We start from the raw sequence: 16,126 nt of genomic DNA, 5'->3' as shown, positions 1-16,126 counted from the left end.
GGACATGGAACATAGAGTCAAAGGAGATTATTTTGGAGCTTTAAGATTTAATGACTGCCCTGCTGGGTGTTGAATGTACATGGGGCCTGTAGCCCATTTATTTTAGCTGATTTCTCCCTTTTGGAAAGAGAATGTTTACCTAATGCCTATACCCAACAAATAAAAAAACTGTTTTTTATCTGACAGGCTTATAGGTGGAAGGGACTTGCCTTGTCTCAGATAAGACTTTGGACTTTGCAATTTTGAGTTAACACTGGAAGGAGTTAAGACTTTTGGGGACTGTTGGGAAGGTACGATTGTATTTTGCAATGTGGGAAGGACATGAGATTTAGGAGGGGCCAGAGGTGGAATGATGTAATTTGGATATTTGTCCCTGCCCAAATCTCATGTTGAATTATAATCCCCAACACTGAAGGTGAGACCTAGTGGGAGGTGTTTGCATTATGGTGGCAGATCCCTTATGGCTTGGTGTTGTCTTCATGACAGTGAGTGAGCTGTTGCGAGACTTGGTCATTTAAAACTGTGTGGAACCTCCCCTCCCCACATACTCTCTGTCTCTCTCTCTTGCCCTTTCTCTTGTCATGGGAGATGCCTACTCCCCCTTTTGTAGTCTGCCATGATTGGAGGCTTTGTGAGGCCTCCCCAGAAGCAGATGCCACCATGCTTCCTGTAAAGCCTAAACAATCGTGAGCCAATTAAACCTCTTTTGCTTATAAATTACCCAGTCTCAGGTATTTCTTTATAGCAATGCACAAATGGCCTAACACAGTCCAGTTTACAACAATGGTCTGTACCCATACCCATTCAGAGCTCTGTTTCGAAAGAGCTATTTCAAAGAGCTCACCAGCAGACTGGCAACTCTCATCTTTTCCAATTCCCTGCGCTAAAAGAGATATTCCAGATGGATTTGACAGATGGTGAAAACTGGGAAATATGCTGCTTTCTCAGCCAAAGCTTCTGCCCCACAGAGGATTCAGAAAAGACGGCTGCTGGTGAAAAGTCCAGTTCCCTAGTCCCTCATAGCTCTGTGTGACTGAAGAGCTGGTCTAGGAGTTAAAACACCCATGTGGAATCTTGCATATCTCCCAACTTTATGGTGCAAAAGTGGTATCCCAGTTAGATATGGCAGGGGTTCTTCCCAGGGGAAAACTGGATCAAGTGTGAAAACTGGCAACACCCTAACTTTGCCAAGCAACTAGACTTTATCTGGATCAAACTGCAGGGCAATCTATGCTCTGGATTGTTATCAAAAACAACAGAACTAACAGCAATCAGTGGAGACTAAAAGTTTGGTATGATATAAATAGAAGCCAAGAGCCATTATTGGGGAGATCAGAAAAAGAGACAAAGAGAACTCCACAAATACCAGTCATCACTAGTGGCCCAGAATACTAGGCACATACCCAAGGCTGCATACTCCAAGGAATGCTTGAAGAGAAAAATGATTATCTAGTTTTTGGCTGAATATGAGGCAACCTCAAGCTCCTTGAACTGTGAAAGCACTCTCCAAGCCACAAACAGAATCAACAGTAAAGGGTAAACACCTTGCTGGTTTAAAATGCTTAATCACAACCTCTGGCCAACCACTGATCACTAAGCATGCTGACACAGAGGCAATCCCTAGAAATCTAGGCCTAAAGATAAAAACAGAAAAAAGGTATCTAGGCAGGGATACCTGAGACTTCATACCATGTTACAAATAGACTTCACAGAGTAAGTCCAAGAAAGTCACTAAACAAATAAGGGAACAAACAACAACAACAAGAAGCCTGGGGTGGGATGAAGGGTGCTATTGGAAACCAGAGTTGCTACAATATATTATCTAAAATGTCCCATTTACAACACAAAAATATAAAACATGCAAATAAATGGGAAGTTTTGACCCAATAGAAATTATCTTAGAGAAAATCCAGATGGATGCAGTGATATTCTCTTTCTTCTTATATTTTTGTCTTGAAAGCTATTTTGTCTAGTGGACTTACTCTGGACTCTACTCTGTTGCCTTAATCTGTGTGTATGTATTTATGCCAGTGCCAAGCTTTTTTATTATTATAGCGTTGGAATAGATTTTCAAATCATGCAATGTGATGCCTCTGGCTTTCTTCTTTTTGCCAATATTGTTCTGGCTGTTCGGAGTCTCTTCTGGTTGCATATGGATTTTAGGATTGTTTTTCTGTTTCTGGGGAAAGTGTCATTGAAATTTTGATAGGGGTTGCACTGAATATGTAGACTGTTTTGGGTAGTACGGACATTTTAATAATATGAATTCTCTCAATTCATAACCATGGGATAGCTTTCAATTTCTTTCTGTCTTCCATTTCATCAGTGTTTTAAAGTTTTCAGTGTGCAGATCTTTCACTTACTTGGCTAAATTTATTTCTAAGTATTTTTTATAGTAGCTATTTTAAAAGAAATAATTTTCTTGATTTTTTTGGATAGTTCACTGTTAGTATATAGAAACACTGATTTTGTATGCTGGTTTTGTATTCTTCAACTTTACTAAATTTATTTATTACTTTTAAAAGATTTTTGTGTAGTCTAGGGTTTTCTGTATATAAAGATCATGTTGTTTCAAACAGGGTCTTAGTCCTTTTGTGTTGTTATGAAGGAATATCTGAGACTGGGTAATTTATAAAGAAAAAACGTTTATTTGGCTCACGATTCAGCTGGCTGGAAGGCTAGATACATGGCAAGAGAGGAAGCAAGAGAGAGAGTGGAGGTGCCAGGCTCTTTGTAACCACCAGCTCTTGCAGGAAATATGGAGTGTAAACTCCCTCATTATAGTAAGGACTGCACCAAACCATTCATGGGGGATCTGGCCCTGTGGCCCAAACATCTACCATGAGGACCCACCTCCAACATTGGGAAACAAATTTCAATATGAGGTTTGGGGAAAAATACATCCAGATTATAGCATAAGGACAATTTAACTTCTTCCTTCTCAATTGAGATATGTTTTATTTCTTTCTCTTGCCTAATTGCTCTAGGTAGGACTTCCAGTACTATATTAAATAGAAATGGCAAGAGTGGGCATCCTTGTCTTGTGCTTGGTCTTAGAGGAAAAGCTTTTAGCTTTTCACCATTGAGTATGATGTTAAATGTAGGATTCTCATATATGGCCTTTACCATGTTTAGGTATATTCCTTGTATAACTAATTTTTGAAGTTTTTATCATCAAAGGATGTTGAATTTTGTCAAATGCCTTTTCTGCATCTATTGACATGATCATATGGTTTTTGTCCTTCCTTTTGTTAATGTCATATGTCACATTTATTGATCTGCATATTTTGAACCATCCTTCCATCCCTTGGATAAATCCCACTGATCAGGGTAAATGATTATTTTAATGTGCTATTGAGTTCAGTTTACTAGTATTTTGTTGAAGACTTTTGCATCTAAGTTCATCAGGAATACTGACCTGGAATTTTCTTTTCTTGTTGTATCCTTGTCTGGCTTTTGTATCATAGTAATGCTGGCCTTGTAAAATGCATTTGAAAGTATTGCCTGTTGTTCAGTTTTTGAAGAGTTTGAGAAGAACTGGTATTACGCCTTCTTTAAATGTTTGGTAGAATTCAGCAGTGAAGCCATCGTGTCCTCGGCTTTTCTTTGACAGACTTTTTACAAGTGACTCAATCTCCTTATCCATTAGCGCTCTGTTCAGATTTTCTATTTCTTTGTAATTCAGTCTTGGTAAATTGTATGTGTCCAGCAATTTATCAGTTTTTTTTCTAGGTTATCCAGTTTGTTGGCATATAATTGTTCACAGTAGTCTCAAGAGTTTTAGTATTTCTGTGGTATCATTTGTAACGTCTCTTCTTTCATTTCTGATTTGTCTTCTCTCTTTTTTAGAACTGAGTCTAGCTAAAGGTTTATCTATGTTACCTTTCCGCAAAAACCAACTCTTAGTTTCACTGATCTTTTATATTGTTTTTCTGGTTTCTATTTCATTTATTTGTGCTCTGATCTTTATTATTTCCTTCTTTCTGCTAACTTTGGGCTTAGTTTTTGTTTGTTTGTTTTTTTTTCCTAGCTTCTTGAGGTGTAACATTAGGTTTCATATTTGGAACCTGGAGCCTGAATCCACAGGAACTGGCCTGGCGCTGAGAGAGGCTTGGCACCTGGGACCACTGGGATGGACCTAGAACCTGGGTCTGGGTTGTCTTAGCATCTCAGTCCATAGGCTCTGTCCCAGTATTGGAGTGAGAATGGACCCTGGGTCTGCTGGAGTGGGCCTGAACTCTGGGTTCTCTAGAGCCTGGGGCCAGCATGGAGCTTGGTGCTGTAGGGGCTGGTCTGAAGCCTAGGATTATGGCACTGGCCTGGTACCTGGAGCCACTGGAAATGGCCAGGATCCTAGGGCTGTGGAGACAGGCCTGGAGCCTGTGTCTGCTGGTGTTGGCTGGAGGCTGAGTGTATAGGTGCTTGTCTAGAGGCTAAGTCTGAAAGGACTGGCCTGGGTTCTGGGGCCAGCCTGGGTCCTGGGTATACATGGGTGTTCCCGGAGCCTGGGTCCATTGAGGCCAATCCACTAGTGGTATCTACTGGGACAGGCCTGGACCCTGGGTCTGCTGGGGCATGGGGCCACAGGGACTGGCCTAACACTGGGCAGGCCTAGAGCCTGTGTCTCTGAGTTCCTGCCTAGTGTCAGAGGCTAAGAGTGCTAAGGAGTGGACCTCAAGCCTATGGCCATGAGAACTGGTCCATTGCTGGGGACAATCCTGATCCTAGTGTCACTAGGGGTGGCCTTGCCCTGGGGTGGCTCTGGAGCCTAAAACTGCAAGGACCTGTCTGGGGCTGGGGATAGTCTAGAGCCCGGAGCTACCGATGTTGGCCTAGCACTAGGGAGGCCTGGAGCTTGGGGCTAGAGGTTCCTGCCTGATACCAGGGTGGGCTTTCAGGCTGTATCTGCAGGTATTAACTTGAACCTGGAGTAAAGGGGCTAGCCTGGTACTGAGCAGACCTGGAACCTGTATCCACACATGCTAGCCTGATGACTAAGGCTGCAGGAGCCAGCCTGGTGCTGGGGGTAGCCTAGAGCTTAGGACCACTAAGGTCAGCTCAACATTGAGGACAGTCCAGAACCTGAGGGTCCTGAGGTTGTCCTGACAGTAAAGCAGCCTGGAGACCAAGTCTGCTGCATAGGTCTGGAGCCTGGGGCTGTGAGATGCAGCCTGGTGCTAGAACAGGTGGGCTTAGAGGCTTAGTCCATAGATACTGACCTGGAGTCTGGAGCTGTGGGGGCCTACGCTGCATTGTGTTTTACTGAGACAAGCCTGTTGCTGGTGTCCAAGGCAAAGTCCGGTGTCCACTGCCCTCTTTCTCTCCACACTACACTGCCTGGTGTTGAGGGAGGGGTGACATGGGCAATGTAAAACTGACCGTCCCTCCTGCCCTCATCAATGCATCTTTTCATAATTTTGTGCTACACCCAGGAGCTGTAATTTCTCACCTGGTTTCCTTAGCTCCTATAAAGGTCATTTCGTATATGGAGAGATCTTCGAATTGATGTTTCTGCAAGGGAATGACTGCTGGAGCTTCCTATTCTGCCATCTTGCTGATGCTTTTCTCTGAGTCAGGGTTTTGACCAGTCATATCATCATCACCGATCCTGCTGACAATGCCTCTGTTCAGCACCCCACCCCTAGGTCCGGAATCAGGGCTTTCACATGTCCTTACTGAGGATGCATTCCCACTACTCTGTGCCCTAGCCCATGGGTCTTGAGCCAGGGCTTTGATAACCATCACTGGGGTTATGCTGCCACTGCTCTAGACTCTACACTCTGGGGCTTAAGTCACAGCTATCACTGCTGTTTGCCCCACTCCCTGGGGCCTGAGTTTTGGCTACAACCAGCTACCCCTTGGGCCACACTACACTTGCACCATAGATCCACAGCCCAGTCCTCTTCTTGGTCCTGTCATTGCTGGATCTGTGTTACTGTTATATCCCTTCCCCATGAGGTCAAGTCATTGTGGAATGTCCTAGAGACCCACCCTGAACTCTGTAGATGATCTGCACAAGACCATGTCTTAATCACTGGCACTACTACCCCAGCAAGTACGTCTGTGCCCCAGTCCCCAAATGCCACAGCAGTTCTGTGCACACCTAACCACAGATCCTCACATCAGCTGCTACTGCAAATACCTGTGCCTTAAGCACTGGTACCACCATCACTGTCTTAGCCTCTTTGGGCTGCTATAACAAAATGCCTTAAGCTGGATTATTTATAAATTATAGAAATGTATTGCTTACAGTTCTGGAGGCTAGAAAGTCACATATCAAGGCAACAGAAGATACAGTCTCTAATGAGGGCTTGCTCTGTGTTTCAAAGATGGTAACTTCTTCCAGCATCCTTACATGGCAGAAGAAGTAAGTGCATTCCCTTCAGTCTCTATTATGGGGGCACTAATCCCATTTGTGAGGGCAGAGCCCTCATGACTTAATATCTTTCAGATAGGCCTCACTTATTAAAACTGTCACATATGGTATTAGTTTCCAACATATAAAATTGAAGGGAACGCCCACATTCAAACCATAGCAGCCACTGTTCATGCACCTGCCCCAATCCCAGCATCACCACAGCTGCGGTTGTGTGAATACCAGCATGCCACAGCCAGTGCCAAGAGGAATAACCTTGGCTAGAATATCCCCCCATGAGAGAAAAGGAGTGCAGGAGGAACCCAGCAGCCACCACTACCAAAGACCACAAGAGCCCTAGCCACTATAGCCAACACAGACTGCACACATATAAACATAAGCCTGCCAGAAAAATGAAAACATCAAGGAAATATGATACCACTAAAGAAACACAGTAACTATGCAGTAAGTGATCTCAAAGAAACAGAGATCTATGTTATCTGAAAAAGAATTAAAAATAATTATTTTAAGGAAGATCAGTGAGATACAAGAGAACACATACAGCTCAATGAACTCAGGAGAGTAATAAACAAAACAAGTTCAACAAAGAAACAGAAATTATCAAAAAGAACCAAACAAAAATTTTAGAACTGAAGAATATAATGAATGAAATAAAAATGTAAAAGAGAGCTTCAAACAGCAAACATGATCAAATAGAAGAAAGAATCTGCAAACTTGAAGGCAGATCTTATGAAATTATCCATTGAGAAGATAAAAAAAAAGAATGAAAAATAGTAAAGAAAACCTGAGGAACTTACGGGACACTATCAACTGAATCACTGATCACATTTGGATGTTTGTCCCCTTCAAATCTCATGTTGAAATGTCATCTCAAATTTGAAGGTGGGGCCCAGTGGGAGGTTACTGGATCATGGGAGCAGTCCCTCATAAATAACTTGGTGCTGTCCTCATAATTGTGAGTGAGTTTTTGCAAGATCTGGTTGTTTAAAATTTTGTGGCACCTCCCCACTTACTTTCTTGCTCCCACTCTCACCATATGACATACTGGCTCCTCATTGTCTTCTGGCATGATAGTTAGCTTCCTGAGGCCCTCACCATAAACATGTCAGCACCATGCTTCCTGTACAGCCTGCAGTACTGTAAGCCAAAAATAAAACCTCTTTTCACAAATTAGCTAGCTTCAGATATTCCTTTATAGCAATACAAAAATGGTCTAATACAATATAGATGCTAAAGTCCTCAACAAAATACTAGCAAACTAAATTCAACAGCACATTAAAAGACTCATTCATGGATGGGAGGAAAATAGCAAATAGGAAGCAGGGCTAACAAGCATCTCCCACTTGGACAGACAGAACAGTGTATGGAGACTCATACCATGAACTTTTGTTCCAAGAACCACTGCAGGAACATACCAGGAAAACCAAAAGAATTCACAGATCCTTTGATGGTAGTGGAGTGCTGCTGCAAATTCCATGAGATGGGTGAGTTCCCATAGTGAGAGAGGGTGAAAACCTGCCTCCAAACACACATTCCACTGGGGAATCTAAAAATCCAGATCACGGGAGAAGGATTTAACCTTGCCTAGAGCTGGAATAGATTTCAGGAGCCGCATGAAATATAAAGGTAAAAGCAGCAGTGGGGAAGGACCTTGTAGGCACTCAGAGTCTCCAGCTCAAGCCCAGGGAAGCCATCCCTAACTATATCTCACAGGGGCCCTCAGAGAAGACAGCCAGCAGAATTAGGGAGGGGTCAAAGGGTGAAAGAAACTTCCAACTGAATTTTGTAATAATTTTGACTGGGCACAAACATTTTTGAGCAGAATATAGGGGGTGAACGGGAACTGCTGCAAATACGAGCATAGGAATCACCAACATTGTGAGCACACAGAGAGGGAAGAGGGCCTGAAAGCCACGCTTGTGTTCTTAGCAAGGCAAATTATGGCCCAGGGCAGGTCTGAGCTCTGTGCACAGGCTGCCTGGATCTAAACTGTTAGCAGGGCACTGCAGAATCAAGATTGGCCTCGCCAAATGCATGGGAGCTGGGTGAGTCCTTTCACTACTGGCTATATTCCAAATCCCTGGAGAACTATACTGCGCAGCAGAGGCAGCCATAATCCCCTCTGGAACATAACCCCATTGGCCTGAGAACCACCCCCCTCAACCCCTAAAGAGGCCTATGCAAGCCCCGTGCAAGAAGAGTCTAAGCTCAGATCCACCTAATAACCCTGCCCCCACGTGGTGGTATTTTCCAACCTGCTCTGGTAACCAAGTACAAAAGACATGAACTCTTGGGAGCTTTATGGCCCTGCCCATTACCTGAGAAAACAGAACACTTCCTCTGGCAAACTTAGGGCAAGCTTATATCTCACTGCTGCTACCACAGCTGGTGTTATCTTGAATGTGTTACCTCCTGACTGGAGGCCAATTATCTCAGGCCATTACAGCAACCCATGACAGAATAACCCTGCTCCTAAGAAGGGGGAGAGCACCACGTCAGGTGATCACCCCATGGGATAAAAGAATCTGAACAGCAGGACTTGAGTTCTAGATCTTTCTGCTGGTGGGTAGTTTCTCACAGCAGAGACACAATTGCAATGCTGGGCACAGTAGAGAAAGTCTACACCTATACCCCAACAGGCAGGCAGCCTCTGTGATCATAAAAGGTCTTGGAGAAGGGGACCTTGTTCCCCCCGGCACTCCACTGAAGACACAGCAGGGGCTTCCCCAACAGGAACGCAGCCTAGAGGAATGTATAGACAGACTTGCTGGAACAATCCAGGGTGAGTGTATCCCCATAAGAGGAGCACACTCCAGGTTCAGGCCAGCATGAGAGGCAGAGTCACAATTCCTCCCTACCTGGAAGATCAACATTCCTATACATGAAAAGATGTGCCTGTATGATCCAAGTAGCTGAAACACAAAGACAGGAGTGAGGCTATGATGTGAATAACTTTCCTGCTGGCCTGGCAGGGGAGCTGAGGTAGCTCCTACTCTTCACTCTGATAAAACCTCAGTAGATCTCACTGAGAGCTCCCCCAGCAACCCTCATCAAGGTTGGGACCTTGGCCCACAGTTGGGCATTATAAGGTTGGTGCAAAAGTAATTGAGGTTTTTGCCATCAATGGCAAAAACCTCAATTACTTTTGCACCAACCCTATCTTAGCCACAAGTGGTGACTATCCAGGGATACTTTCCCTATTAGACTGAAGACTGAATCATCAATTTAGTAAATAAAAAAATGGAAAAAATTAAGTAAATAAATAAATTGTATGCCATGAGAGAATGAGATAACCTTCAAAAGATCCCTGCCATTCCAACTCCATAGGAGACAGTGAACTCACCCACACACCACAAATATAACTACTACAACCAGCATCAGGGAAAGCCAGCACACAAAGGCTCTCTTTATAACTAAGGATCTCATACAGAGTCATCACCCCTGCAAGCACAAAGAACCAAATTAGGCTAAAATAAACATTAAAGTCTGGGCCGGGCATGGTGGCTCATGCCGGTAATCCCAGCACTTTGGGAGGCCGAGGCGGGTGGATCACCTGAGGTCAGGAGTTTGAGACCAGCCTGGCCAACATGGTGAAACCCCATCTCTAATAAAAATACAAAATTAGCCGTGCATGGTGGCACACACCTATAATCCCAGCTACTCGGGAGGCTGAGGCAGAAGAATCACTTAAACCAGGGAGGCGGAGGTTGCAGTGAGCAGAGATCACGCCATTGCACTCCAGCCTGGGCCACAAGAGTGAAACTCCATCTCATAAATAAATAAATAAATATTAAAGTCTGATCCTTAAGAAGGAAAAAAAGAAATTTAAAATAAAAAAGAAGTCCAATCAAAAAAAGATTCAAGAACAATTTTAAGAAATAGTCTACATAAATGAGAAGAAACCAGAAAAGTAATTCTGGTAATGACAATACAGGGTTCTATAACACCCCCAAATAATCACACCAGCTCCCGAGCAGTGGATCCAAACCAAGAAGAAATCTCTGAATTGCCAGATAAAGACTTTAGAAGGCTGATTATTAAACTACTCAAGGAGATACCACAGAAAGGTGAAAAAGACCTTAGATAATTTTTAAAAAATACAGGATATGAATGAAACGTTTTCCATAGAAATAGGTATCATAAAGAAAAACCAATCACAACTTCTGGAAATGAAAGACATGCTTAGTGAAATATAAAATATAGTGGAAATTTTCAAAAATAGACTAGAACCAGTAGAAGAAAGAATTTCAGAGCTCGAAGACAAGGCTTTCGAATTAACCCAATCAAAAAAAGACAAGGAAAAAGTAATCTAAAAAAATGAACAAAGCTTCCAATAAACTGAGGATTATGTTAAATGGGCAAATCTAAGAATAATTGGTGTTCCTGAGGAAGAAGACAAATCTAAAAGTTTGGAAAACTCGTTTGAAGGAATAATTGAGAAAAAATTCCCTGGTCTTGCTAGAGATCTAGACATCCAACTAAAAGAAGCTCAAAGAACTTCTGGGAAATTCATCACAAAAAAGATCATCACCTAGACACACAGTCATCGGGTTATCTAAACTCAAGGTGAAGGAAAGAATCTTAAGAGCCGTGAGACAAAAGCATCAGGTAAACTATAAAGAAAAACCTATCAGACTAACAGCAAATTTCCTAGCAGAAACTTTATAGCCAGAAGGAATTGGGGTCCTATCTTTAACCTCCTTAAATAAAATAATTGTCAGACAGTAATTTTGTTTCCAGCAAACCTAAACTTCATAAATAAAGGAGAGATAAAGTCGTTTCCAGACAAAAAAAAAAAAAAAATGCTGAGAATTTGCCACTACCAAGCCAGCACTACAAGAACTGCTAAAAGCAGTTCTAAATCTTGAAAGAAAACCTCAAAATACACCAAAATACAACCAACTAAAAGCATAAATCTCACAAGGCCTATAAAACAATAATGCAATTTTAAAAAAGGTATTCAGGCAACAACTAGCATGATAAATAGAACAGTACCTCACGTCTCAATACTAACGCTGATAGTAAATGGCCTAAATGCTCCACTTAAAGAATGGCAGAATGAATAAAAATCCACCAACCAAGTAATTGCTGAGACTCACTTAACACATAAGGACTCACATATACTTAAGGTAAAGGGGTGGAAAAAGATAGTCCATGCAAACGGACACCAAAAGTGAGCAGGAGTAGCTACTCTTATATCAGAAAAAACACACTTTAAAATAACAAGTTTAAAAAGACAAAGAGGGATATTATACAGTGATAAGAGGACTACTCCAACAGGAAAATATCACAGTCCTAAACACATATGTACCTAACACGGGAGCTCCAAAATTCATAGAACAATTACTACTAGACCTAAGAAATGAGATAGACAGCAACACAATAATAGTAGGGGACTTCAATACTACACTGACAGCACTAGACAGGTCATCAAGACAGAAAGTCAACAAAGAAACAATGGATTTAAACTACATCCTAGAACAAATGGACTTACATATTTACAGAACTTACTACCCCAAAACTGCAGAATATACATTCTTTTCATCAGGACATGGAACACTCTCTAAGACAGACCACATGATAGGACACAAAACACTCCTGAATAAATTTAAGAAAATCAAAATCATATTAAGCATCTTTTCAGACCACTGTAGAATAAAACTGAAATCAACTCCAAAGGGAACCCTCAAAACTATACAAATACATGTAAATTAAATAATCTACTACTGAATGATCTTTGGGCCAACAATGAAATCAAGATGGAAATTTAAAAAGTCTTTCACCTGAATAACAGTAACACAACTTATCAAAACCTCTGGGATACAGCAAAAGTAGTGCTAAGAGGAAAGTTCATGGCATTAAATGCCTACATCAAGAAGTGTAAAAGAGCCCAAATATTGACAATCAAATATCACACCTCTAGGAACTGGAGAAACAAGGTCAAACTAAACCTAAAGCTAGAAGAAAAGAAATAACAAAATCAGAGCAGGACCAAATAAAATTGAAAAAAAAAAATACAACAGATAAATAAAACAAAGATCTGTTTATTTGAAATGATTAAGAAAACTGATTGACCATTAGAGAGATTAAAGAAGAGAGAATATCCAAATTAGCTCACGTAGAAATGAAAAGGGAGATATTACAACTGATACTACAGAAATGCAAAAGATCATTGAAGGCTACTATGAACACCTTTGTGCACACAAACTAGAAAACCTAGAATAGATGGATACATTCCTGGAAATATACAATCCTCCTAGATTAAATAAGGAAGAAACAGAAACTGAACAGACCAATAGTGAAATCAAAACAGTAATTTAAAAACTGCCAACAAAAAGATTCCAGGACCAGATGGATTCACAGCTAAACTGCATCAGATATTCAAAGAAGAATTGGTACCAATCCTACTGAAACTATTACAAAAAATAAAGAAAGAGGGAGTCCTCCCTAGATCATTCTATGAAGCCAATATTACCCAAATATCAAAACCAGGAAAGGACATAACAAAAAAAAGAAAACTACAGACCAATATCCCTGATGAACATAGATGTAAAAAATCCTCAACAAAATACTAGCTAACTGAATCCAAACAGCATATCAAAAAGATGAGCAAGTGGGTTCCATACCAGGGATGCAGGGATGGTTTAACATACAGAAGTCAATAAATGTGATACATCACATAAATGGAATTAAAACTAAAAATCATAAGATCATAAGATCACCTCAACAGAAGCAGAAAAAGCATTTGAAAAACTCCTGGCTCCCTTCATGATAAAAACCTTCTGCAAAACTGGCATAGAAGGGACAGATCTCAAGGTAATAAAAGCCATTTATGACAAACCCACAGCCAATATCATACTAAATGGGGAAAAATTGAAAGCACTCCAATGAGAACTGAAACAAGACAAGGATAACCACTGTCACCACTTCTATTCAACATGATACTGGAAGTCCTAGCCAAAGAAATCAGACAAGAGAAAGAAATAAAGGGCACCCAAATCAGAAAAGAGGAAGTCAAACCACTGCTGTTCACCAATGATATGACAGTATACCTAGAAAAGTCTAAGAACTCATCCAAAAAGCTCCTAGATCTAACAAATAATTCAGTAAAGTCTCAGGTTACAAAATCAATGTACACAAATCAGTAGGACTGCTATACACCAACAATGACCAAGCTGAGAATCAAATCAATAATTCAATCCCTTTTACGACAGCTGCAAAACAGAAACAAAAAAATAAACAAACAAAAAAAACCTCAGGAGGTGGAAGATCTCTACAAGAAAACTATAAAACACTACTGAAAGAAATTATAGATGACACAAACAAATGCAATCATATCCCATGCTCGTGGATGGGTACAATCAATATTGTGAAAATGACCACACTGCCAAAAGTGATCTACGGATTCAATACAATTCACATAAAATATCATCATCATTCTCCACAGAACTAGAAGAAAACAATCCTTAAATTCATATGGAACCAAAAAAGAGCCCACATAGCTGAAGTAATAGTAAGCAAAAAGAACAAATCTGAAGGCATCGTATTACCCAACTTCAAACTATACAACAAACTAGGCTACAGTTATCAAAACATGGTACTGGTATAAAAGTAGGCACGTAGACCAATGGAACACAGTAGAGAACCAAGAAATAAAGCCAAATACTTAACAGCCAATTGATGTTAGGCAAAGCAAATAAAAACAGAGTGGGAAAAGCACACACACCCTGTTCAACAAATCGTGTTGGAATAACTGGCAAGCCACATGTAGAAGAATTAAACTGGATCCTAATCTCTCACCTTATACAAAAATCAACTCAAGATGGATCAAAGACTTAAATCTAAGACCTGAAACCATAAAAATTCCAGAAGATAACATCAGAAAAACTCTTCTGGACATTGGCTTAGGCAAAGAGTAGTTCATGACCAAGAACCCAAAAGCAAATTCAACAAAAACAAAAATAAATAGATGGGACCTAATTAAACTAAAAAGCTTCTACACAGCAAACAAAATAGCAGAGAAAACAGACAACCGACAGAGTGGGAGAAAAGACTCACAAACTATGCATCTGACAAAGGACTAATATCCAGTATCTACAAGGAACTCAAACAAATCAAGAAAAGAACAAATAATTGCATCAAAAAGTAGGCGAAGGTCATGAATAGACAATTCTCAAAATATGCAAATGTCCAACAAACATATGAAAAAATGCTTAACATCACTAATTATCAGGGAAATGGAAATTAAAACCACAATGCGATACCATCTTACTCCTGCAAGAATGGCCATAATTAAAAATAAAAAAATAATAGATGTTGGTGTGGATGTGGTGAAAAGGGAACACTTTTACACTGCTGGTGGGAATGTAAGCTAGTACCACCACTATGGAAAACAGTATGGAGATTCCTTAAAGAACTAAAAGTAGAACTACTATTTGATCCAGCAACCCCACTACAGGGTATTTACCCAAAGAAAAAAAGTCATTATATAAAAAAGTCACTTGCACATGCATGTTTACAGCAGTACAATTTACAATTGTGAAAATATGTAACCAACCCAAATGCCCATCAACCAATGAGTAGATCAAGAAAATGTGGTATGTATACAACATGGAATACTACTCAGACATAAAAAGAAACAAAATAATGGCATTTGCAGCAACCCAGATGCAGTTGGAGAACATTATTCCAAGTGAAGTAACTCAGGTATTGAAAACCAACTATCATGTTTTCACTAGTAAGTGGGGGCTAAGCTATGAGGATGCAAAGGCATAAAAATAAGATAATGCACTTTGGGGACTTGGGAATACTGGGAGGGGGTAAGGGACAAAATACTGCACATTGGAGACAGTGTAAACTGCTCAGGTGACAGGTGCACCAAAATCTCAGTAATCACCACTAAAGAACTCATCCATCTAACCTAAAACCACCTGTTCCTGAAAAACTATTAAAATTTTTTTAAATGGGCAAAATATCTGAACAGATACTTCATCAAAGATACACAGATGGCAAATAAGCATATGAAAAGATGCTTAACAGCATGTCATTGGAGAATTACAAATTAAAACAACAATGAGATACCACTGTATACCTACTAGCAGGGTGCAAATCTGAAACACTGACGATGGTAAATGCTGGGGAGAACATGGAGAAACAGGAAGTCTCATTCATTGCTAGTAGGAATGCAAAATGGTACAGCCACTTAGAATAGCTTGACAGCACTATTCACAATAGCAAAGATATGGAATCAACCCAAATGTTCACCAATAACAGATTGGATTAAAAAAAATTGGTACATATACACCATGGAATACTATGCAGCCATAAAAAGAAATGAGATCATATCTTCCATCACGAACATGGATGGAGCTGTAGGCTATTATCCTTAGCAAGTAAACGCAGAAACAGAAAACCAAATACCACATGTTCTTACTTATAAGTGGGAGCTAAATGATGAGAACTTAAATGATGAGAGCTTAAATGATGAGAACTTACAAACACAAAGAAGGAAACCACAGACACTGAGAGTAACGAGTGGGAGCAAGGAGAGGAGCAGAAAAGATAACTATTGGGTAATAAGCTTAACAGCTGGGTGATGAAATAATCTGCACAACAAATGCCCGTGATACGAGTTTACCTGTGTAACAAATCTTCACATGTACACCTGAACCTAAAATAGAAGTTGAAAAAAAAGTAAATAAATAAATAAAAGTAAAAGGCTCATTCACCATGATCAATAAGTTTTATCCC

General features: G+C 40.5%; 1 protein-coding gene across 3 annotated transcripts in view; it reads right to left on the bottom strand.

Annotated features, from left to right (window-relative positions):
• Nucleotides 1–16,126, bottom strand: part of APOOL (apolipoprotein O like) — a 142,892-nt gene that overhangs the window by 120,730 nt on the left and 6,036 nt on the right. The window contains exon 2 of one of the 3 annotated variants that reach the window (XM_024240348.3): nucleotides 16,014–16,046. The gene's annotated coding sequence lies outside the window, so the exon portion shown is untranslated. 3 annotated transcript variants of the gene reach the window in all.

This window comes from Pongo abelii, chromosome X, assembly GCF_028885655.2.
Source record: "Pongo abelii isolate AG06213 chromosome X, NHGRI_mPonAbe1-v2.0_pri, whole genome shotgun sequence".
Classification (NCBI taxonomy): Eukaryota; Metazoa; Chordata; class Mammalia; order Primates; family Hominidae; genus Pongo; species Pongo abelii.
This window is presented reverse-complemented; position numbering and strand designations above follow the sequence as displayed.